At 46.4% G+C, this 25,850-nt stretch overlaps 1 protein-coding gene and 1 non-coding gene across 4 annotated transcripts in view; one reads left to right on the top strand and one right to left on the bottom strand.

Annotated features, from left to right (window-relative positions):
* The window catches only part of ANKRD11 (ankyrin repeat domain containing 11), a 173,306-nt gene that overhangs the window by 67,892 nt on the left and 79,564 nt on the right, over positions 1 to 25,850 (top strand). The gene's annotated exons all lie outside the window — the stretch shown is intronic.
* On the bottom strand, positions 8,244 to 8,314 carry TRNAA-AGC (transfer RNA alanine (anticodon AGC)). Its single transcript has one exon. It is a non-coding gene; the product is annotated as a tRNA-Ala (tRNA).

Genomic DNA, 25,850 nt, shown 5'->3' with positions numbered 1-25,850 from the left:
TCACAACACAGAAGCCAAGTCAGGACATTAAAAATAATCTCATGATACAGTCTAGAAGCAGACCATAAAAAAAGCTTTTTAAAAAGTTGGGATCCTTCAGTTAAAAAGCTGGGTAGAAAGAAGTGTTTTGGGCTGATGCCGAAAAACAGCAGAGCAGGTGCCAGGCAAGCCTCAAGGGGGGAGGGCCTTGCAAGGGGCAAGCACCACCAGCGAAAACCTCTCTGTGCCTGGTTGCCAACTGCACTGAGAATGGGGTTGAGAAGAGGGTCCTAACCGGCAGGGGCTGTACGGTGTGGGAGGAGGCAGTCTTCCTTAGTCCTGCCTAAGAATTCTGGGTGGTCTTTAAATGGCACATCACACACCTGTTTATGCAGGTGTAGAGGGCAATGTGTAAGATATACAGTGCGGAGAGAAGAAACCCACCTTTCAGCCCCACTTTAAGGAGATGGGATCAACACTGGGGGTGGGGGCAGCATTTGTGTACAAGAAGCAAAATAACCATGTGTACAAGCTCCGAACCTGGTAACATGTTTTTCTTACAGCTGCCCAAGAAAAATATCCAGGCTGATGCTGCAAGAGCGAGAATTTCTCCGTCTCAGATTTTCATACAGTGTTCATCATGAATCTTCCCAGAATTGCCTTGATGGTTGTTTTAATTGGCTGCAGACAGAGATGTCCCTCTTGGTACCTGCCTATGTTTCTTTGGGTTGGGTTGCTCCCTTTTCACAAAAACGTAGCTTTAAGTTTTAAGCTCCTCATAAGTTTTCCTTTTTTAATAAACATGTTTCGTCACAGTATTTGTTATGTTAGGCAGTGGGAGCAATGGCCTAAGTCCTCACGTGTGTAAAGATGTCCTGGAAAAGAGTTGGTTTGTGTATTTTGTTTCCTGATTTGCCAAAGGGTTTGCAGCTCCAGTTTGCATGGGGGGGGGGGGAACAGCAGCATGAGCGGATGTCGAAGTAGCTGGAATGAGAAGCTTTTGTGCCATTAATAACAGTTTTGGCTGGCAGCCAAGGCTCAGAGTGTGGGATTAGCCTGAACAATCAAGACTGCGGGATCAAAACAAGGAGGCAGGAACAGCGAGGTCACACTGCTGCCATCTGCGTTGCCGCAGTGCTGGGAGGAGAACGGAAAAAGATGGGGGCAGGGCTGGAGGAAAACGTGCTGCTTGTAGCTGCAGCCTGGAAAGAGCAGGAAGGAACCCCCCCCCCCAGTCCCTTTTGGAAATGTCTTCCCAGGGCTTCGTCTTCCAGGGAGCAGCTCCTTTTCCCTCAAGGAGAGAGGGTCTGTCGAATGTTGCCAGTGTCCTTCATGTTTAGCCCTTTTATGGGGCATGTGTGATCAAGGCCCACCGTCAGCTGTTTAGTGTTTGGCTTGGATTCATAAACGTTTCTGCTGCTTAACCATATTTTGTATTTCATTGGTGCTTAATTGTGTAGCACAATGTTTATTGTAACTTATTTGAAGATATTATTTGAATGAAGTAATTAAGTAAATTTGTAAGGCTGTAACTTTTCGGGTAGTCAGAGAGGGGGAAAACTTTTTGGTCAGACCTCAATGTGCATCGCGACTCAGGCAGCTGTGGAAGTAATTTTGACTGCGTACAACGTTTGGAGGTTTCTCCAGCCACGTGTTGTCTAAATCAGAGTGGCTTGCTCGGCATCCTGGAAAAGTGTTTATCTGAGGAGTGCTTCAAGTGATTACCTGAATACAACTACGTGATGGCTTTTCCTTTTCTTTTGGGCGAATTCCTGTCCTCCTTTTTAAATAGTATACCATAGACATAAATATGGAAGTTGAAATCCCACAGCAGTCTCTTGACTGCTTGCTAAAAATATTCCTGTCTAGTGCAGTTCACTCTGCATTCTTCTGTCTGACCAAATTTGAATGCCCTAATTGAGGTAGGATGGAAGGCAAATGTGTATGCTAATTGAATGGCTGACTTATCAACTGTAGAAGACAAAAAAGTGAAACAAAGCTGCCTCATTCTGCACTTTAGCGTTTTCTTTTGATTTTTTTTTGTATTGGAAGGAAGATCTAAAATATGAAGTACTTTCTACCAAAGTTTCATAGTGGGTTTCCAGAAAGTTCTATGCATGGGACTGCAATTTAAGTTTTATTTGGCATGTCTTCCAAACTCTTAGAAGAGTTCAACAGAATTCCAAATGGTGGTAACTGCTGATGTCTAGTAGGAAGAGATCCCAGGGAGTTTGGGGGGAGGCAGATTTTTCTGCTTACGTTTTTGAGCAAGAGGACTTCTTTTTAACATCAAAACGTTTTGCAGACCCCTCACATGATAATAATTGGTACCCGTTGATTGAGAATATCCATAATGAGAAAAATATCAAAATGACAATGCTTAGTGGACGTATGGGTTAGCAGGCTCCTTGCAATAACTCTGCTGGCCTCCCCAGGGGCTCTGGACGAAGTCGGTTCTCAGTGACTCAGCCAGTGAAAGGAGGGAAAAGAAGTATGGGATGCCCTGCTTTTAAATTTTAAAACGTAATTTTCCTATTTAACATAGTGCAGTGCTTTAGCAGGGCAAAGGGGAGCTCTGTCGTATAGAACGCCCCTCCTGCCCCCGAAATACGCCTTTTAATTTTTCCAAGGATGTTCTCATCCTTGAATTGTTTTCCCCTCCTGCTTGTCTGGCACTATTATCACTGTGTGACCCCAGCCAGCGAGCATTTGTTTTGTGATATGCTGCCGCGATGCACGGTAACCAATCTGATTTTACTACGTGGCTGTATCAGTGAAGGCGAGTGAAGCAGCGTTGCCATCACTTGAATGGGAAGGTGTCCCCAGGTCTTCGGAGATGAACGGGCTACTCCTAGCTTTCAGCGCTGTACTGTGAGAGCGGTTTCATTGTATGGCAAGGTGGGGTACACTGCCTGGCAGCCTTGAGAGCAAGTAATAAAGCGGCCCTGGCTCTGTGGCATTGTCAGAGCAACGGGGGTGAGAGGGGAAGACCATCTGCTTTCTCAGTGAAGCCACAGCACCGGAGTTCTACCTGAGCAGTACCCTCCCTGACATCTGAGTGTGCTGAAGCACATCTCCCAGTGAGACTGTCAGTGAGAGGCGTGCTGGAGGGCTCATCCAGGCTCGTGCTTCCTGTTTTGCCTAATGGGGCAGCATTGTTGCTGTAGTCTGACCAAACGGGGAGCATCCCTTGGCTGCCGTATCCACAGGGCATGCTCCCTCTTGCCTCTGAATGCTTTGGCACCCCTTCAAGTGCTCAAATGAAAAATTGCCAGAAACGAGGCAAGGAACACAAAAGTATTTTGGGAGTTCACTCCCTCCTCCCCCGCCCAAGTTTGGCTCACCTCTCATTTAATAATACATAAGCAGTCCCCATGATATCGCTGGGGGGACGTCTGGTCTTGATACATCCTTATGAGTTGAGAACTAAAACATTGCAGAACCTTTCTTTCAAGAGCCCCGTGGCACAGAGGGGTAAGCTGCAGTACTGTAGCCCAAGCTCTGCTCACGACCTGAGTTCGATCCTGGCGGAAGCTGGGTTCAGGTAGCCAGCTCAAGGTTGACTCAGCCTTCCATCCTCCCGAGGTCGGTAAAATGGGTACCCAGTTTCCTGAGGGTAAAGTGTAGATGACTGGGGAAGGCAATGGCAAACCACCCTGTAAAAAGTCTGCCAAGAAAACGTGATGAGACCGCTCCCCCACCCCCCCACCCCATGGGTCAGTAATGACTCGGTGCTGGCACAGGGGACTACCTTTACTCTTTTTTTTTAACCTTTCTTGCACTTGGTTGGGTCTATGTGTATGATTAGCGAAGGCTGAGAAAGCCAGCCTCCTTTTCAAGCATTGTTTGAGGGTAGGTTTGTATTACTTGAAAACAGTAAAGTATTTGCTATCATTTTAAGAAGTAGGGGCTTTGGAAGGCTATGTAAATGGGAAGGAAAGCTGTGTTGTCTGCCCCCCAATTTCCTGTCCAAAAGTAACTTTGTGGGAAGCCATTTGACACACTGGGCCGTAAAATGGCAGCAAGTGTAGCATTCCAGAGCTCCTCAAACATGTGCCTGCTTCATACCACCTCTAGCGTTGCTTGTTTCCCTCATGTGGGTTAGAGAAAGTGAGCAGGCGTCTCAGAGAAGCTGCATGCTTCCTTGGCAGGAGTTGTTTCATATCTGCTTGGCAGCCACAGTAAAGCAAGCACAAACTCTTCTGTTTTTCTGGGATAACTGCAGTGAAGCAATGCATGGGGGCTGGGCTGGCTGGTGCCCTCTGCACTGGCTGTTTCCGGAATTTGTTCCCATCCCCCTCTCACGTAAACAGCTCTGGAGCATCTCATTGCTGTGCAGAGGACTCCGTGCTGCAGCCGAGTTCTTGGAGCAAACTGTGGGAGAGTCATCTTCCCAGCCCCCCCCAATGCATTTATTGTGGTGTTTGCCTTGAGCTGGGGTGGGGGGGCTCGCTATTGTCTCCTCCCCTGCGGTTGGGGAATTTCATAGTTGAACTGAAAACTCAGAGGAGCCTTCTTTGTCTGCTGGAGAGAGGGCAGGAGGAGCAGCTGGCAGGGTTCATTCAGATGCGGAGTTCTCTGCTGCTTTGTGTGCTGGCCAACAAGCAGCCACAGGACATTCTCAGAATGTTTTCAGTATGGATTGTACCAAAGCCTTGTGTGGTGGTGCTTTAGGGAGTGAGGCGAGACCCAGGAGTGCAGCTTCTCGGTGCTTCGTGGCCCCGTCAGAGTTAGGCTGCTGGTCTTCAGTGGGGAAGATGCTGATGCCGTCGAGACGTGCCCTGTAATAGCAGCCATCTGCTGATTTAATGGAAATCTACCCAGGCCTTTTGATGGTGCTTCTGGAGCATGAATAATAGATGTCTAATGCGGGCCTTTCTGACCAAGCCCGTGCCGTCCACATCTTTCCTTTGTTGGTATGGCTTGGGGAAGCTTTGTGCCTCTCCTCGGGGACAAGCCAAGATTATACATCAGAAGAACGAATGTGAGGGCTGCCTACACTTGTACCAGCATGACTGATCCTGAGCGGCATAAGGCACAGAGTGTACCTTGCTTTAGGCTTGTGTAGTTGGCCCAGCCAGTACGCTGCTCTTCTGCTAGTCTGTTAAGAGGGGCCACAAGAATGAGATCCGCTTTGCCAATTGACACCGACCTCGCCTGATCCTCAGGTTGCCCTTGGCGTACTCCTTGAGGTTCTCTGCATGCTGTAGCTAGCATGCTGTTCATGAAAATGCCTGCTGTAAGCAGGAGACGCCATGGCCGCCAGCTCCTCTTATTGGCAGAAAAGACTTGGGCAAGGAGCCAGCCCTCCTTGGAGTTCGGCTGCAACAGGTGAGTGTACAGGTTGCGTTTTAGAGGAGGGCAGCAGAAGAGACTGAAGGAAGGGTGAGCCTGTTGGAAGGGAACTTGCCCGTTTGGGATAATGACAGAGTTCAGATCATTTCTGTACCCATCCATATTATCAGAGCTCTTCCGTTCTTATTGATGGCTTTAAGAGGGAATTGGGCATATCCTGGAGGAGAGGTGCCTCAGTGGTTACTAACTATGGTGAATAAAGGGAGCCTCCATGTGCAGAAGCAGCAAATGTCTGAATCTCTGCGCTAGGGTGCCGCATCAGAGGAAGGCCTTGGTGTCAGCGCCTTCCTCCTCGGCCCTCTGAGGCAGCTGGCTGACCACTGTGTGAGTCAAGAGGCTGGACTAGATGGACCACGGGTCTCATCCAGCAGGGACATTTTAGGTGGCCCTGTAGCATCGTTTAAATTTTAAACCAGTCAGATATACGTCGCAGCAGGCTACAAGCACCCTTCTGATGAGCTAGACCTAGTCTGGCAATTACCTTCTTGGGGCCAAAATATTTAAAAGACTGTGCATGAACCTGCCTAGCAATTCACATCTTCCGCGGTGGCTCTTTGTAGAACGGTCTCCTCCTTGCTGCTTGTTGGGCATCTGGCCTTGCTCGTTCTAGGCACAGAGATAAGATGTTTTCATTCACTCAGGCTTTGGGTTGATTATGATTGCGTGTGAGAGAGCTGGCCTTTTCCTGTCTGGTTGCTGGCGTTAGGAATGGACTTGTTTTTACTGCGGGCTTCTGCTGTTCTTGCTGGAAAACATGGGAGTGTTTTAAAATGTTTTTATTTGGAAACTGCCATGGAACCCTTTTCAGCAGCGAGGTATAAATCTTTCAAATAAATGTTGTCCATAGTATGCTCATACATCTAATCAGTTAGGGAAGAGAATTGGGAGTGTGCCTTTAAATGCATTTAAAAGGCATGCTTCAGACTAGCCCTCTCAGTGCAGCTGTGCTTTCCTGCGTGTGACAGAGCTTTTGCTTTCTGGAGCGCCGTTGCCAAGGGTAATTCCAGACTGTTCCTGATACTCAAAAGTTTTCATTGCAATATATAGGAATGGCGCATGCTGACATTGCTGTTGGCAGCAAATTCATATAAGCAGGGCTAGTCACATTTGTAACTCTGAAAATAAGCGGAGCAGAAATGAGGGGGAGGAGGGGTTAGGTTTTTGGGATGGAGGAGATGCCGCATGGTAGGGAAGGGATGCAACAGCAGCTGCCAGAAAGGAATGGGATTCCCAGCAAGGTATTCAAGGAAGGGCGGCTCCGTTTCTCTGTCATAGTTTGTGTGTACCATGCTGAGTTCGTGCCTGCACAGACCCATGGTTTGGAATCTTTTAGAAGTAGTTTTTAGGCATAACTCAGAAGGAACTGAGCAGAAAGGCGCAGCTCTTCCCCTCTGGGCACATGCCGTCTAAACAACATCTGTGAGGGGAGGAGGTTTTTGCACCTCAAAGCTGCATCTAGGTAGAAATTCACAAGTAGATCTCCACAGGCGGAAAGCCCATTAGTAAGAGCGCACAGATATTTTGAAAAGCCAAAACATTGTATGCAAAAAGAATGTACATAGCTATGTGTCACTACCCCGTCCAGGTTCTGTTTTTGCGTATTCTGGCTTTTGGATGCCAAAATGCTAATATAGCATTTTCAGCTTGTACTGCCAATGTGAATCTCATAGCCACAAAATTGTGCTATTTTTCTGACCCCGTTTTTGTTTCTTTCATTACTCTAAAATACTTTCCCTTGGGTTTAAAACTTTCCATACTTTGTTTCAGGTCAGAGAAACATGCAGGCCAAGCATGTTAGGTTTGTGAAATCCCTCAGTGAGGCAAGGCAAGTGGAAAATATTTTTCCATTTTAAATGTAAGTAAGCGGCCTAACAACTCAGAAGGCTAAACAGGCTTAGCCAGCAGCAACTCCAGCCACTCAAATACTTTCTCCAGAAGCCAAGGTGCACAAATCCCTGTTGTGTGTTACCACTGGCTGCCCCCAGTTCTTGCAGGAACTGCTTGGGAGTTCTGCACTCCTGTGTCGCACTTCATTATAGCTTGAGCAGTGCCTGGGGAAGGAGAGTTTGGATGCAAAGCATACTCCCCCCCTGCCCCCCCCCCGCACTACCCTTGACAACTTTTTGTTGCCTTCTCTTCATTTCACAGCCCTGGTTGTTGTGCAGTAGAAGTGGAATTGATTGTGTGGTATTCTTTGAAGAGAGTGGAGTCGGGAAGCAGTCTGGAAGTGCCTCATCAAAGAGCTGTACTTGTAGCCCACTCCTCTAGATGCATTAGTTCTTGCTGCTGTAGAGAATACAGCCGGTGAGTTGTGTCAAAGGACAGACGATACAGCTCGGTCAGCGTTGGGGATGAGTGGTTGTGGCTCCCTGCTGATTCTTACCCTTTTTGTAGTAGAGAGACAAAAACCAGACCGGAGGAGAAATGGTGTCTCGGGGCTGACTGCTGGGAATTGAGGAACTGACTTCTCTTTCCAACCTGCGTCGCTGGCTGGCTTCAGCCTTGTATTTGGATGCTTAGTTTCTTTATGCTTCTCTCTCTCTTTTGTGATGGGAGAATAATTATTGCCTGCCTCTCCAAAGCCCTTTGGAAGATGTGTGGATTATTCTTTTAAATTTGCTTTGATTACCATTTTTATTGTAATAAAGCTGAGCTGACTGAACTCAGAGCTGTGCAAAGTCTGGCTTTTTATCGCCTCTGCTTTGCCAAAGCTGCACACTTGAGGCTCCCTTGGTCAGGGGCTGAACAGGCTGTGATCTGAGACTTCTCACTCGGTCACCTGCAGCGACCTGAACACTCGCACATGAAGTGCTTTATACTTACTCAGGCCTTCGGCCCTTCCAGGTCCACATTCTCCAGGGCCTCAGGCAGAGGTCTTCCCCATCACCTACTTATCTGATCCTTTTGACTGGTGATGCCAGGAATTGAACCCAGGACTTCTGCATGCTAAGCAGATGCTCTACCACTGAGCCACATCCCCTCCCCTTAGTGGCAGCCTCAGTGCTGCCTTTCCTTCCAAGGAAGATAAATGGGAGGGGGAAAGGACAGCGCAGAAATGAAGATGTCTTGGAGATTCATGGCTTGGTTTACAGCAGGAGATGGTCAGAGGTGCACAGCTCAGCAGGTCAGCCATCAGGAATAAGTGGTGGGCTGCCCCTTAACAGTGCCTGGCTTATAAGGAATAGCTAGGTGCTGTTATGGGGCAGCCCAACTAATGTATACACCCCTGACCTAAACAGAAGATAATTCTTTTGTGACTTGGCTCTGCCTATGAGGGTGTGGGGTCAGAATGCTGCATGTCAGGTGTTCTCTGTGCTGAAGGGTGGTGCTCTTATTCCTCCTCTTGGAAAACCTCTTGTTGCATCCAAGAGCTTGCAAACATCAAGTGCCTGGGATCCAGTGGAGAAATTGGTTACATTTGCAAATGCTCGCAAAAGCAATACATTTTCTGTATCTCAGAACCTTGCAAATGCAAGTACTTGGAGTGAAACAGAGAAATTTCCAGAGTATGTATGTGAATGCTGTAGCGAGGGTAGTAAACTCCTGCCCCCCCAAGTTCTTTATCATACTCTGGAATGCTGCAAAAAGTTGGGGGCTGGTGATTCCAGAATGCTGCACTTCCGTGTTCTGATTCCTCCTACCTTGCCCTGAAACTCTTTGCCGGTTCCCAGCTGGGAGTGTTCTTATCCCACCAAAGGTCCAAGCCACGTCCCGTGGGTCTGTTATACCAAATTGCATAAGTTCCTTTTCAAATTCCTGTCCCTTACGGCAATCTCATCTGGAATTCCTTTCTATGCAAAGATAGTCAAACTATCTTCCTTGCTGAGAATCGTTCATTATTGTTCAGGTTAACACATTGGGCATCTTCTTATTCTTAAATTATCTTAATTTACCAGTCATTTTTTTTGTTTCTAATCTGTCATTTAAAGATTGGTTTTCAAACACACGTGCACACGCATCTATGAATCTTCACAAATCAAATGTTTCTTATGATTGCTGTTGCCATACAGAGGACTGCAGGCACCCAAAGGGTTAGAGAAGTATTTAATTATGGAATGGAAAGAATGCCCTACTTTGAATTTTTTGTATCCTTATAAACTCTGCTATAGCAGGTATTTCTGGCTTCCCTTGGCTTGAGACAACTTTGGTAAGTGTGTGGTGTACTATTTCACAATCGACATGATATACATGTGCAGGTTACGGTGCTAATGGGTGTTGGGGCCAGAAGTAAGAGCCCATAATAAAACACAAGAATGTGCTTTATAATGTTTAGTTACAGTGTGTGGCGCTTCACAGCATTTGAAAAAATATATGCCTAAAGACCCCAGGTCCTCACAGAGGGTCCAGAATCGCTAGGGTACTTCCCAGTGTATTACAGCCCTTGTACGTTGGCTCATAAAAGAACACAAGGTCCCTGTTGTGTCGCGCCTGGATTGTGGCATGCTGTTTCACACAGTGGCCAGCCAGCCAGATGTTCCACAGGGCATGCAGTCAGGACGTGGAGGCCAAAGCCTCACCCGTTGCTCTCCTTGCTGCCAGCATTCAGCGGTACACTGCCCCTGAGGAAGGGGGGCTCCCTTTAGCCAACGTGGTGAACGCGCATCGGTGGCCCTGTCCTCCAGGAATGTGGCTAGTTCCTCTTTCAAATCCATCTAGTCAAGCGGCCATCACTGAGTCTTCTGCCATTGCGTTTCACAAGTTGTCACGTGACAGAATACTTTCTTTGTCCCAAGTTTACTGCCCAGCAACTTCATTGAGTGTCCCTGAATTCTAGTTTGGGGAATGGTATAATTGTTATCCACTGTGACCTGGAGTATGTAGAAAATTTTGTACACCTTTATCGTATCTTCTTCCCCCTTAACTGCCTGTCGTCTTACTTCTAAACTGAAAAGCTGGGCTCTAGCTAGCCTTCATAGGAAAAATGCTCCAACACCTTGTGGGTCATTCACAGCTCCTCTTACTAATTGTTATAGTATATCTGAAGATGGGACAACCCTCCCCACAAACCCTCCCCACAAAAATTAAAGTACTTCCAAGCCATTAAGGAAGCTGAAATTTGATATGTATGTAGTCCAAGACATGCAGATATTTAGGTGTTCAAAACATGGCATCTTGGCTCAGGGGCGAGATGGTGGCCGCTTAGTAGAGGCTTTGTAGCCCTCAGAAAACCAAGCCAGCTATGGGACGTAATGTTGGGCTGTGAGAATTCTGTTGCCTTGAATGAACTGGGGCAGGGGGCACTTCACTTGCAGTCAGAAAGCAAACTTCATTCAATAGTAGTAGCACTTAATCTTAAGGCAGTTTGCAGTTTTGTTTTCTCTGTCCTTACCCTGTTGTATTGTTTATTGAATGTCCCAGTTGCTGATTGTTTTAACATACACTGTATAATCTGCCTGGAGCTTCAAGGAGAAAGGTAAGACTGTAAATAACATGAATAAAATAAATAAATATAGTCTACCTCCCTGTGGTGAGCAAGAATATATAACTACAGCATCCCCAGTGGGTGAAAATGCAGGCTCCGCTTAAAGACCTCTGGTGAAGCGCGGTCGACCATCTCCCCAGGTGGTCTGTTTTGCTGTAAATCCAGGGGGTGGGTTTCACATGGACACTGAAAGGAATATGTGGGCGCCTGGAGCTGAACAGTGCCATATTGCCCTCTGTCCCTTGGTTCTTTTATCCCATCCTCTAGCCCAGCTCAGTTCCAGTACTGGAGCCGGGTTGGGAAAAGGGTCCCCGAAGTGGTAGAGTGCAACCTCCTTTCACTTGGAGACAACCCATTTGGGTGTAAAAAATTAGACCTTTCGGCCCTGCTTCATGTGTGAAAAGGGAATCTCATGGCTGCTCCCAGTATGTCTGGTTTGGCCCCAGGTTTCCTCTTCCTGTGAAAATATTTCTTGGCTCCTACTTAAGACCGACTCATTGAAAGCATGTGTTCGGATTCCCAACCTGAGGGCCTCACTGTGCGATACTTAGTCAACCAGGTGTGTGTGTGTGTGTGTAGTTCCATGATTGGAAGAGCTTTCCTAGGTTCTCAGTGGCTGAATTCCCGTCAGGGCCAAGTGGCACAGAGGGAGGAGGCTTCAGGTCCCCCCCCCCAATGCCATTTTCCTGACCTGAAATACCCTGGGGAGACCACTGGGGGAATGTGCATGCGGCCCATTAGTCCACTAAGTTTCCCCAAATATTGGCTCCTTTGGGCTAGTTCAGGGCAGGAGAATGGTGCCAGGGGAGGCTTAACCCCTTGTGTGCTGCCATCTTGCTCCAGAGGGGGCCTCTGTGCCTGGAAATTCAGTTCTAAGCACGGCCCTCTCAGTGAAAGTTGGGTCTGTGGGACACTGCAAGGACACAAGGGGACTGGGTGTCGTAGTTAAGCCCTGCAAGAGGGGGACTCCAGTCCCTGCTCTTCTGCTTTCCTGTCACGGCAGGCTGCAGGCTAGCCTGCTGTCACCTTTCCCGTGCTTAGCTCTCAAGCCTTAGTCTTTGGCTAGAGGTGTTTCCTTCCCGTTTGATCATTTTTAAAGTTAAATTTGTTGTCATTTTCCATTAATTGAAGGTTAATTATTGTGCTGTATCTTTCATTTGGCTGCTTCACATTAATGTACAAATTGACTCGGCTATTAAATTTGTCCTACTTAGGTTATTGGTTGGCTTAAGGGCCCTGTGCTGTAAGTAAAGAACAGTTATAATTTTTGGTTAGCTGCGGAAGTGGCCTGTTGTCAGATTCTCTTTTCTTGATCCAAGTGAGCCATCATGTGCTTACCGGGGCATGGCCTTCATATTGGCGACGCTGTAGCCATTCCTGTATTTTTATGCCTGTCTTTCTCTTGGCCAATCCCGAACACAAGTTGGCTTGCAGTAATGTGTTTCTCCACACACGCCGCCAAAATGTATACACCCATATTGTTACCTCTGTAGCATGGAACTTCTCTTGAGTGATGTAACTAGGGGAAGCATAGGAAATACTGCAAGTAGCAGGATTAGCCGCTGGACTTAAGTGCTGACGTTTGATTAAGAGTTGAGATGAACTGTGGCGAACTTTCAGAAATCCACTTCCATCTCTTCCACTGCTGCTGCTGCTGTGCCCAGTCTCTCCCTTTGTGGGACTCTGAGGCCTCTGCATGTTGGCTTGGACCCAGCAGTGCACAAGCAGAAACACACATGGACTCTGCACAGTTCTGCTTGCGCGAGATCCTGTGTAGCGCTCGGCACCTTCCGTGCTGTGTGTTCAGTTGGCTGCTCAAGATCTTGCCCAAGTGGAAATGGCAAGTGAGGAGGAGACAGCAAGTTTGACTGCTGCCTTTTTCTTGCCTCTCAGCTTGTGCGTGAGTTCTGGCGCAAGTGGAAATCTGGTTTGGGATCCAGCCCCATCCTCACGTGCGTGCCCCGTCTGCTCTCTTTCCCCAGAACTGCCTTGCCTTTAATCAGTGTTCACTGCTGTTTCCCTTCTGACTCTCCCATCTAGCGGGACTTGTTTTGAGTACTCCAGCCCTTTTATTTTGGAGTTGCATCCATGCAAAAGAGGCTGCGCCATGCCAGTACTGTTGGTTGCTTGGCCCAGCAAAACCTTCAGTGAGGTCGAACTTTCTTCCAGGGTTTAAGGACCTTGTTACAGGAATTGACTCGAGCTGTAGATTTCATTTAGTCGGCTTTTATTGAAAGTGGAGAGTGGCTGGCAGAGTAGCCTGCCTGCAGATGTGGGGAAGTGGCATATCGTGTTGTTTCTTATGAATAAGTTTTTCTACACTTCTCCCACAATATTCTCTTGGCCAAAAGAACTGCAGACTTGGTTTCAACCTTTTCTGCCTGTGTTATCACTGCGTCTGTGCCAACCTTGGTAAATCATACATAAAGTCAGCTTCCGAGAGATGGAATTAGTCAGGAGCTTCTGCTTGAAAAGGTCCTTGTTGATAAAACAGAGGTGTTGATATTTTTAAAAGGCCGTGTGGCTTCATCTTCTAGTGGAGCAAGGACTTTTTTAGCTTAATGCAAAATTCATTTTACCATATGTAAAATTCATTTGTGTAGTTGCACACCCTGCTAGACACTGAATGGGCATAGGGGCATTTCTAGTCCCAGTGCAATTTATTATTTAAAAGCAGTAAAATTGCATTGCAGATAAGGAGAGTGCAAAGTAGAAAGAAGTAATGATGTAATGGGCAATCGTACTCCAGTTGCTGTAAGAGCCGCTCTGTACATTAGTGTGTTGGCTGGGCTGGCTGCGCCTATCAATTATTTATAGTCTTCTGGCGCACCGCCTGGACAGGGTCACAGTGCTGAAAGCTAACTTTATCTTCATTGTTCCCAGCCTCCTGCCCAGCTGCCACTCTGCTCCCTAATTTAATACACTTTCAGAGGGGTGTCAGAGGATGCAAGGATGGTGTGAGCTGTTGTCCATCACTGGATGCTGAAAGTCTTGTAATTTTTAATTGGAGAGGGGGGGGTAATACTATAGAGTTTGTCTGAGTTTTATCAGATTTTTTACTTTAGTTGCTGCACTTTCACTAAGATTCCTGATGCAACATTTCCGAGAGGCGTATTTCCCCGTTTTCACATCGCATCAGTGAAATGCTAGAAAGGAGGCACTCCTGAGGCTCACTGGTGCTAATGTATGAGATGCAAGACGGGCGATTGGCATGCTAAGTTTTTCTTCTGTATCACAGCAAAAATGTTCAGAAGTCATGTAGTTAAATATGTTGATGGCAACAGCAGAGTTGAGAACCAGTTTTGGATTAAAAACAGGACAGACTACACCCTACTCAAATTTGATTAGGTCATGTACATCCTTTGTTCTGGAAAGGTTATTTCTAGAGCGCAATCGAAGCTTTTAACAATTAACATAGCAGCTTAAACTGGAAAGGATTTTGGTTACCAGAATCACTGGGTGTTTCTGCTGGGGAATTCTTAGACTTAATCAGTAAATCGTTCCTTATTCCATATTTTTGTTTGAAGGTTTTACTAGTAAGGAACCTTTATAACATTAAGGCTTTGCATACTAGATCATTCTGTATTTGTAAAAACTAACACTTTTTATGTGTAAGCCTAGCTATTTTTTGTTAGTGTAGATCTTTCACCTTGAAATGGGAGAAAAGACAAATGCCAGACAAAGCCAGGAAGTATGACCTCAAAATGACATGCTGGGGCGGGGGGGGGGGGGGCTTTGACACCTCAGTCAGCTGAAATTATTTGAAGCTCGCTTGGTTTTTTTTAATTGCCTGAATTCTTATACTTTGAGCCAACAGCCAGGTAGTAGGGAGTATGAAGAAGAGGCGATACTAGTCACTGGTCAGTGCAGAAGAAATTTTGTCTTGGAGTGTAATGGGGTATTTGTTCCAAGCAATCAGATGAAACACGCACACAGGGCTAAAAGACATTTCAAGTACATTTTGAACATCCCAGAGGCAAGATTGTTTGGTTGTCAAACTATCTGGAGTCCTAATGAAGTGGGCTTTGTTAAATTCTGTCCAGTGTAAATCTTAACTTCACAGAGGAATTTGCTCTCTTCTTGTGTGTTGTAGTGAAACTGTTTTTCTTATAGTGAATTTGATGACTCTGCTGGAGAGCATAATACCAGGTTACTCAACAGTTGTGTCCTCTAACTAGAGGTCAGCATTCACAGAAGCATCTTCAAGATTTCTGTGATTTGTTTGCAGCACCTACTGCATTAAAATGGGAAATGGCTGGCTAGTAGTAGTGTGTACAGAGATGTGTGTACAGTGTGTACAGATGCGTTTGTACAGTCTCAGTATTTATTTAAGATTCTTCTATCCTGCCATTCCACTAAACAAATAATGCCCAGGATAACTTAAAGAATATAACTTTATATAACGTAACTTGCTTTTACCAGCATATCTAAGAAACTGTATTCTATAAAATGCTGAATAGCAGGATTTGAATCCAGTAGCACTAGGATTGTGCAACAATGGCAAAAAACAAAATCAGTATTATTTGGATTTGGGTGTCAGCAATACCATAAATATTTGGCATTCCTGATATTTGGGTCCAAAAAAACCAGTATGGTATTTGGAATTCCAGATATATACAACTCCATTATTCCCTATGGAGGAATCTTTCCAGGGAACTGGAAGGGCCATTTTTCAAGCAAGCCGCACCAAAGTTGCAAAGAAACATAATCATACCTGTCCATTAGAGACCCCCTAGGTTTTAAGTGAATTGGACCAATGAGTCCAATTCTATAGGCCCCTGAATAAGCTACCCTTAGCCCCACTCTGTGTTGTTTCCTAAGGGGGTGGGGAATCCAAGTCACCGTCAGGACACAGGCAGTCTTGGCCAACACACAACAGCAACCAGTGACCAGAACCTTCCAATGCAAAGAGAACCAGCAAAGCCCAGTGGAACCAACGTCCGCAAGAGAATCCCACCAGAACCGAGCTGAAGCAAGGGATGCTGTTATGTGCCCAACAGAACGAGTGTCACTCAAAGATATCAGGCAGAATCCGGGGCCAGTGCAAACTCACCAGAACCATATTCAGACTAGAGAACCCCCAGCACCCATCCTAGCAAGTCAGTAATACTAAGGGAGCAGCCAGACCTGACAATAGCTAGCAAGCAAGCAAAATTGCCACAGACAGAATAATGCTGCCTCCTTCCCCCCTCCCCTGTTGGCTGGGAAGCCTGCAAAGCTGCTGCACACCTTTAAAGTGTGATTCTCAGATATATCTGGATAATTTGGTAATATAAATACTGGTTTATCTGAATATGCTGGATACATCTGGATATACCCACATAATTCCGAACAGTCATGGTAAATGAAATGAAGGTATGTATTCAGTAGTTCCAAGCTGAATTTCACACCCCTGAGAGCCCCGTGGCGCAGAGTGGTAAGCTGCAGTACTGCAGCCCAAGCTCTGCTCACGACCTGAGTTCGATCCCGGCAGAAGCTGGGTTCAGGTAGCCAGCTCAAGGTTGACTCAGCCTTCCATCCTTCCGAAGTCGGTAAAATGACCTGGGGGTAAAGTGTAGATGACTGGGGAAGGCAGTGGCAAACCACCCTGTAAAAAGTCTGCCAAGAAAACGTTGTGATGTGACGTCCCCCATGGGTCAGTAATGACTCGGTGATTGCACAGGGGACTACCCTTACCTTTAAGTAGCACGTTAAAGACCAACAAGATTTTCAGGGTTGAAGCTTATGAGAGCTTTGTTTAAGGGAGCTTTGACTCTCAACAGCTTATAGTCTTCAAGGTGCTACTGGGCTTGAATCCACCGTTCTACTACAGACCCTTTTGCCTGGCCACCCACCAGAAAACACTTCATATGCTGGTCAGAAACGAACCCTTATTAAAGATAGAACATCAATTTCTTATAAGGACCAGTAATTTGTAATGATGGGAGAAGCAGAGTCAAGGTACATGCAAGGGTTACTCCCCAAGTTGTTTCTTGTATACATATAAAAATACAATGTGATCATGCAGCCGACTCCCCAGTTTGCGTATTTCCTTCCCCAGGGCACTGGGAGTGGCCAGTGTGCATGTGTGCTGACAGGCCTGCAATCAAAGCAGCCCTTAAAAGGAAGGGGGAGGAGTGGTAGATCTTGCTGTGACCTCTTCAGGTTACAGGAAGTGTTGCATTCTATCAGGCCACATTAGTATTTCTAAACAGGAAGCTATGGTCAGAAATGCTGTGTTCTGCTCATTGCAACAAGGTTCACTGATCCTTCTTTGCAGCTTTTATATTGGTGTGGGGTACACTGTCAGGCTGACTAGTGGGGCCACCCTGCTGTGGGCCCTGTCGTCCAACCGGCCACGAACACTCCAGCCTGTCTGATGCTATTCTTGCACTTGTTGGGTTGCAGGGAAATTGGCAAGTGACGTCTTTGCTCTCTTGGTTTAATCTTTGGTATAATTACTTCTCTTTCTGTTTACTGTTCAGTAGATTTCAGTTTGGCCAAAGGTTGCTTTGTTAAAGAAAGCATTGTCCGTGAATTGCTTTGATTGCCAAAGCATTAGAACGCGTTTTCCAGGGATATCCCATGATTTCATGCAAGTGCTCAGGATGGGGTGGAGGTTAACCTTCAGGTGGTGTGAAGATGGGTACTGCTGTCTTGTTGGTAGAGCTGCACTGTCTCCTATATCCATTTTTTGCAGTGAGCCCATCGTCCTGGGTCAACAAATTTTGCGGTCAAGTCTACTGAATACTAAGGCTGTGCATAAATGTTGCTGCTTAAAATTTTCTTGTACATTTGAAAATCCTTTTAAGCCAATTTGTTCTTCCCTTCTCAACCATTTAATGCAGAAAAGCAAAGCAGAGACTTATGTATCTGGAATAGGTGCATTGTTCAGAAGAATCTTGGAAATATGGATCTGAGAGAAATGAATAAAAAAAAACACCACAAGCATCTTGTCTTCCTCTCCTGTTCTGTTGGCTGCTGAGTGGGAGGCTTTCTAAATAATTCAAGAGCTCAGGAAGATGCCATGCGTGCGGGGATGTGACAACCTGAATTGACTGCCTTCCAGTCACCTGCTTGTCAGCTAGGCTTCCTGCTTATTCCCGCTGACCTCATTGTGGCTAGTGACCTTCTGCCAGCCCTTCTCCCGTGAACTGAGATTGGCTGAGGAACTGCGAGTGGCTCATGCCTGTTCTCATGGCAGTGTGTTGTTGACCCAAGCCGTTACTATTCACAAAGGTTCCATGTTGAGTTAAATGCCTTGGCCATTAGTGGTAACTATCACATCTCTCATAATGATAAGATGTAGCTAGTGTGGTTTTCCTTAAGTATTGAAAAGGGTGCCGAGGGGAGAAGAGATGTGTTTCATGTGTTTCCCTTCTGCATTTTTTTAAAAAAAGCTCTGAGCTAGTTGGTAGCCAGCTGGCTAATTTTTTCAAGCCGCTATCTTATTTGCGTGAGGATGCCAAGTTAACTTCGTTATTGTGTAATTATACACCTAACAACAGTTACAGAGATTTGGGGGAAAGGGGTACACAAGCAAGTTTTCATACATTGAATGACAGACACTATCTTAATTGTGTGGGGGTTTTTAGGACTTGGCTTGAATCCAGATTATTCTCCCCCCATGCTATTATCCTCTATTTACAGCTTTCAGAAATCAGCTGATGTCACTGCACATATGTTTAGAGCTGTTGCTAAGGTGATTAGCTGTAGAATTCCGCACCTACGCAGGCCTGTTGAAAGGTTGTGAAGCTGCTGGTTGGTGCCTGTTCTCATGGCAATGTGCTGTGGGCCCTCCCTGCCTGTTAACAGCCAGGAAGGAACATGGCCCCATTTGGGTTAAAATGCCTGGGCCACAAATGGCAACCACTGCGCTCTCTTTCACTGCAGCAGCTTTTCTTTAGTATGTTTACCTGTGTTCAGAACTTGAGCATAGCTTAGTTTGAACAGCATAGCTGAAGGCTGTTCCTTTGCCATGAAGAGGCTTGGAAATGCCCCAGACGTTCTTATCAGTCGGTTGGTAGCATGCGGAAGCCGAATGAGCCACTTGCTGTGAAGAAAAGGACTGGAACCCCAGTCTTCCAAGGCTCATCGCGCAGGACAGGAAGAGGAGGGCTTCAGGGGCCATTGGGCATGCTCTTCTGCGGCACATCCACATGGCCTGCAGCTTTTTGATTCCTCAGAAGGGCTTCCTCTCTTGCAATGCAAAATTAGCTCCACCTGAATCTCCCCATGTCCAATCACTTTGCTGCTTGGGTTTGTGAATTCTGATATGTCATGTTTTGTCACAAGAAATTGTGTTCTGTGTTCTGCCAGGCAGGAATGGCAGGAATGAAAAGCAATTTATCTTGTGCCACCCTCCTTTTAAAATATGGAACTGTGTCCAATTGCTTTTTTACACCACAGCTGAGATTCTATTAACATGCACCCTCCAGACTTTTCAGTAAAGCAAGAGAATGGCTTTTATTCATAACAAGGAAGCCGTGAAATACAATAAACCCAGCCCACAACCTCTACTAAGCTTTGGCAAACAAATTACTCCTTGGCAGCACTATAGACAACCCTTCGTCTTGTTGTATGCAGAATAAAACAGTATTTCCTTCAAGACCTAACTAATCATTAACTTCATTTAAGAAGAGTTTATTTTTCAAACTTGAGGGGATTTTGTTTCACTAGCCAGGTGCATTCCAAGTTGCCGCTCTTCTGGATTTCAGCACTTTGCTTGGAGACCCTCCATCTTTTTCTGTGGTCAGTTTTCAATAGGAAGCTGGAATTGCTTTGTTGATCAGCAGGGTGCACAAATTGTAAGTAGGTTAACAGCTGACCTCTGTTGGCCACCACTGACCTTGATCCCGTCTCTTGCCTGCATCTTCCAGGCTGCCCTCAGTTAAACTCCAGCTCACAGGGCACCAAAGTAAATAATAATAATGTCTCTTAACAAACACAGGCTTTCTTTCCTCCACCCCTTGTTAACAAGGATTTTCAGGCCTGTTTCGCCTTCAAGCTTTCAAGGAAGGGGGAAAGGTGGCCCTTTAACTGCTGGCTGCATAGTGGGAGAAGGGCATTGCAGGAAGAGCTGAATGGAGGGAAAAGGCACACATCTCCCATTCTGGGTGGGAGTGACTGGTTCACTCTGAGCATGTGCAGAGTGACTGAGCATTTAGTGACCTCAGCACACCATCCCAGTCTGTGTGTGTCGGCTGCAGTTACTGAGAAGGGAAGGAAGATACTGAGCAGAAACCAAAAGAATCCTCAGGTGACCGAAAATGAGAAAAGGCCAGGACAAGAGACAAACTGAAGCGTGTGTGGGGGGCGGGGGGAGAGGAATGGGCAGACAAACAGAACAGAAGATCAAGTAATGAAGGAAAGAGAAACGTGGTTGGGATGTTGACTGAAAAGGCAGGGTGGCTGGTCTTTGGGGGCGGTTAGATGCCATCTGACAGGAAAATAGCACTGTTTCTTTAAGGCCCCATCCCATATGGCTGAAAGGCAGGAAAAATCTGGGCCTTGCAGGGCGTGTGGCAAGTCCCGGTTCTGACAGCTTGGTGCAGTTGTAGGTCTTTTAAAACACTGCTGTGCTGGACCAGAACCACGGGCAGGAGTGGTGTGAGTAGCATTACAGCAGGAAGAACTGCGGTGAACCTCTTCCCCGGGCAGGATTCTCTCCTCCTCCATTTATCACAAGCTGGTGTGGTCGGTTAGGGTGTGAGAAAGTGAGCACGTGATTGGCCCAAGACCACTCAGTAGCTTTCAGGGCAAGTGGGGGTTTGAAACTGGGTCTCTGGGAGCCTAGTCCAGTAACCGCTGCTCCACACTAGCTCTCAGGGCTGTGCAGTTATATCTTGTTTTAAAGCATTTAAGTGGTCAGGGTGCACAGAAAATGTGCTTCTCCAGAATATACCACTGGCCACCCTGGCAGGTGTATTTCTCGGTCTCTGTTCATTGTTAAGCAGTTCTTCCTGGGACCCACGTGACTGGATTGGCATCTCTAATTAAGGATCTTTGCTTAGTGAAGTCTCTGTGTTTTGGAAGGGGCTGACTGGGTGCCTTTGCGTGTTTGCTTCTTCAGAACAGATGCAGCCATCCTGCTGTCTAAGCTCCCCTGCCCCCCCCCACACACACACCTCTTGGCATTCACTTTTAATCCAGACTCTTACATACTTGTCCATAAGGCAAGGGGCTCCCCTAGATTCATATTCATTTGTTGGGACAGGAACATTCATCGGCTCTAAATAGTATGAGCCTTGGAGCCTGTTGGGCTACTGAATGGTACAGAGATCTTGAGCATCTGCACAGCTTTCTAATGGACACCACTGGAATCTCCAGAGAGTCAGCATTGTATTTTCAGTCCCTGTTATTTTAGCAGGAAAGAAGCTGATGGAATTTGAACGAAGCAAAAGCAGATGGAGAGGTATCGGGTGTCAGAGAGCTGGCCTGGAAGGCGAAGAGCGGGATTGCATCAAAGATCTTCCCTCCCTTGGAAAGTCGGTTGTTTAAAGCAATAAACTTTTGTGGAGCAGCTGATGTTGCTGCTTTCCTCCTCCCACTGACCCTCTCTGTGATGCTTGGCCACTGTTATGTGGCAGGGTGGCTGTCAGCTAAGCAGAGATCAGGACATTTTTGTCGTTTTTGTACTCTAAGGCTCTTCACCCAGAATGTGCTTTTGCTATTATTAGCACCAAAGAAGCTGAGAATGCTGGAGGGAGGGTGTGCTGGAGCAGTAACTGTGGATTTGCATTTTTGATTCTTTTGAGCATGGGAAGGGTAGGGATTCTAAATAAAATTTGGGAACCATTATTGGGATGCACTGAGCCCATTAACCAGGTAATGCGACGTGTTCTGCTTCGCCTGTCATTCTGGGTGGCTTCATGACTGAGGTATAGTTCAACAAAACACACATCTGTACGTGCAGTTGGTCCCTTTTCAGCGTGCATCTCAGTTTTGGACTTGGACTGTATTTCTCTCCAAGAGGTAACTTGTTTCCATTTAGATTGCTGCAAGTTCTTGGGCTCCACATTGGTTTAAATTCCTGAGGGAAGGGAAGGAAAGAAAATAGGTCAGTGCCGTCTGTCATCTCTACCCCATCAGCCTTGTTCTTAAGGCACCTAACGCTTCCCTCCCTTCCTCTCTCCCCTTTCCCACTTTTCCTGTCACACACTACAAAGATGTTCCCTTGGCTTTAAGACCATGAATAGAGGTTGCCTAACTGGGCTTTTTCTCTAAGAGGCCTTAAAAGCACAGCACAAAACAAAGATTACAGCCTCTTGGTGAAAAGTTGAAAGGGTGGGGAGGTCTGCATTGGCATGCAGATGTTCTGGCTTGGAGTACTGGCATTGTTGTGTCCTGTAATATTGAGGAAGAAAAATGCAGAAGTTAACAGAGCACAGCATTGGGCCCTGTATCGACAAATCATTTCTCAGGTTTTTATATCACTCCTCAGAAGTCAGGGCATCTTGTGTGTCCCGTTACATCCTCTAAATGACACTGTGAGGGAGGCTAGACGGCGAGCCCTTGACTAACCCAAGACCACCTAACGAGCATCATTGTTTTCTGTTGCACAGAGCGCATTTCAAAACCACCTCTGTATGGGGCAGCTTGCAGTTAACGTTGCAGTTAGCCAGCTCCCATATTTGTAGCCAGACATAGACATCAGGGCAAGTTTAATGCAGTCTACTTGGCGACACTTTTGAAGAGTCAACCGGGTGTAGATGTTCAGTCTTAATTGTGAACCCGCTTTTCTGTATTTATTTAGCTGGTTCCTGAGTAACGGCCTTATTCTGCACTGAAGCATACGATCTTGTGTTTATTATTATATATTGCTTGTATGTATGTATGCCATTTATAGTCCGCCTTTCTCACTGAGACGCATGGCGGATTGCACAGTATGAGAGTAGTACAATCAGTATCAAGTACGTTTCAATACAGTATCAAGGACATTTCATAAACAATACCATAGGGTAAATAGATACAAGTTTAAAAGACATAGTATTAGCGAGAATCCAATACAGAGTAGGAAAAATACTGAAGCAAAACATAATCAACTCTAGGACTAACATTAGACAACATGGAGCACTGGTGGTACATAGGAGTACATATTTAAAGCAGCAGAAAATATGTAAGGCAATATAGTGATGAAGTCTATGGTCCCTACCTCATTAGCGGATCATCTGAGACCCCTTCCCTACAATACAGTCCTCCCATTTGAGTAAAAAGCCTTTTTGAATAGTCCGGTTTTGCATCGTTTAAGGAAAGCCAGGAGAGTGGGGGCTCTTCTGACTTCCTCAGGCAGGTCATTCCACAGGATAGGGGCCACCACAGAGAAAGCCCGTGTAGGGGCTGCTGCTGTCTTCACCCGTGTGCAGCCTGGCACCTGCAGGAGACCCTGTTCAGATGAGCGAAGCTGCCGTGGAGGGACATAGGGAGGGAGGCGGTCCCGTAGGTATGCCGGACCAAAGCCATGAAGAGCTTTGTATGTTGTAACTAATACCTTGAACTGAGCACGGTAACTGATGGGTAGCTAATTTAAAGTCAGGCTAGGATCCTCCCCCTCCCCTTCTTGCTTAATTTGTTCTCTGTAGCTTTCAAAGCATGGTTGCTCATCAGCAGACACTGAGGAGCTCCTAGCGCTACAGCACCTGGTGAACTTCTGCTGCAGTTTTGTTCAGTGTTTTCTCCCAGCGCCAGGCCTCCCGGGTAACGTGGACTGCCTGACCACAGTAAGAGGGCTGTGTTCTGGCAGAAGGCCTCCCTTCACAGGGCCTGAGACAATGGGAGTGGAACAGTCGGGAGGTAGATAAGTCGGGAGGCAAATGCCTAGGCTGATCGCTGTGTCCCTGCGGTGGCCTCTGTGAGCTGAGGCTTTATGCTCAAAAGAGCTAAATCAGTGTGAGCTGCTTCCTAGCAGGTTTGCAGGCAACCAAATAAATCATATCCCAGCAAGGAGGAGGTATGTGAAAAATGCCAGGCTTTAAAGCAAGGCCTTGGTGGGTTGCTGTTCAACCACCATGAAGGTCAGTGACCAACTTAACAGTGGCAAGTGAGAAAAGAGTAAAATGTTTCCTTTGTCGTTGGAGTTATTAAAAAACAAGCACCCCCCCCCCACATTTAGCCCTAACCTGATACTAGAGTCATTTAAAAACTTTTCTGTCTTTGGAAATGCAAGGAGAAAGCGCTCACAAGTGGATGGGTCTGTGCTTACCTTTTTAAAAGGAACCCTTAAACAGCACTCTAGCTGTTGGCTCAGCAGTTTAGGGCATAGGTCGTAACAGAGGCTTAGCTTTAGTTTCAAAGTCTTGTTTGGAATTCAGGCGTTGTTGTTGTTGTTGTTGTTGTTATTTACTTGATTTGTAGTCCGCTCTCCGCACAAGCAGGTTAAGTATGTGCTTAACAATTTATCTAGTTTTTGAAAAGTTACACAGCGATAAACTCAGAAATGGAACTGATTTGGGAAGTGCCCTAGGAATTGCTTGACAGTAGAGAAAACAAGTGCATGCTGTCCAGGTGGGCTCTTGCTCTTTTGAACAGTATGTTCAGATACGTTAAAGAGCAGGTGCCCAGGCCTGCCAGGTTGTGACGAGGTACACTTATGGACTTCCCTGGGTGTGGGCTAACTTAGGCCCGTTGTGTCAACCAGCTTGGAATTCCTACGTTGTTGTAGTGTTGCAGTGCCGTTTAACTCTGCAGTGTGCTTCAGCTCACAGAAGACTCCAAAGTGTTAAGGAAAGCATTCACAGCCTTTCCTCTACAAAAATGAGAAAATGCATTTTAGAAGTGAAATTTCCATCATCTGGCATCATAAAGTGTTTGAACCAGAGACATGATTTATCTAGCAAAAAGTTGGTCAAGCATGTTTCCCGTCTCCCGGCCCCGTGAAGATGCAGCCAAATCTGTATTGGCTTTCGCCATGTTTCTGGTTTGATGAACAGTGTTAGAAATTGATGATGAATTGAAGCGTGTGGTGTTCTGGAAACCAAGTAATACACATAAGGAAGTTTAGATACAAGATCATACGACTCTCCCTTAGTCATAGACCATCTAGCACAGGGTGCTCAGCTCTTACTGGCAGCAGCTCTGTCTGACCTCAAGCAGAGAAGGGCCACTCTCCACCACTGCTGCTCCCAGACCGATGATGCCAGTGGGTGAACCTGCCACCTTCTGCGTGCGAACGTCTGCCGTTGAGCCACGGTATCTCTCACGTAAGAGTGGCTGGGCCACCATCATCCTGTGAAGCCCATTACACCTGAATGGGGATTTGAACCAGAGTCCCCACCCAGGCTTTGGTCTGAAATTCTTTAACAACAACAATACCAGTTAGGCTCATCCCAGTAGTCCAGGTGAGGAAATGCAAGTAACTCGAGGCAGTGCCCCAGTCGATCACAACAGCGAATCATCAGTTTATATTAAGCAAACAGGCCTTGCAATGGACAAATACCATTTTTTGGAGTAGGTTGAAACTTGCTCAAGGTTAACCAGCCAGCCATTCTTCTTTTGGGGCAGCTGCTACAGGACACTGTCTCCCTCCAAGTTTCCAGTTCCTAAAGCATTGGAAGGAGCTGAATGGATAACATACTTTTCTCGCATTACTTTCTGATGTATTTGCCATAGCTGCCAAATGGATGTGGAGTGGGAGGAAGGATTTCTAAAATAAATTGTGGTTCCTTGCATCACCCGCACCAAAGCTGGCACAAATTTTATGGCTTGCATAAAAATATTGAGGCAGTGTGGTGTAGTGGTTAGATGGTCAGACTAGGAAACCCAGGTTCTAATTTCATGTATGTCAAGAAGATCCTGGCTTGTCTGTTTTGGAGTCGTGTCCTGCAGTGCAGTCCTGTGCCGAGTTACTCTAGCCTAAGCCCACCGAAGTGAAACCGGCTTAGACTGGAGTAAACTGTGTATAGAATTGCACTGCAAGTCTTCCAGTTTAGGGATCAGCTTTGTGTTCAGGTGTGAAGGATGTGACCCCTTTGTGATTCGGTGCCTGATGGGGTGAACTTGTCTGCTTGGTAAAAGGCTTTGGGTGATGAGCGGTTGTGGAGTCATTTTTCCATTGCGCCAGAAGAGTACGGTGACCACTGAAGCAGGAGGTTCAACAAACCAGCCAAGAAGATTTGCT

The sequence above is a fragment of the Eublepharis macularius genome, chromosome 16, assembly GCF_028583425.1.
Source record: "Eublepharis macularius isolate TG4126 chromosome 16, MPM_Emac_v1.0, whole genome shotgun sequence".
Lineage (NCBI taxonomy): Eukaryota > Metazoa > Chordata > Lepidosauria > Squamata > Eublepharidae > Eublepharis > Eublepharis macularius.
This window is presented reverse-complemented; position numbering and strand designations above follow the sequence as displayed.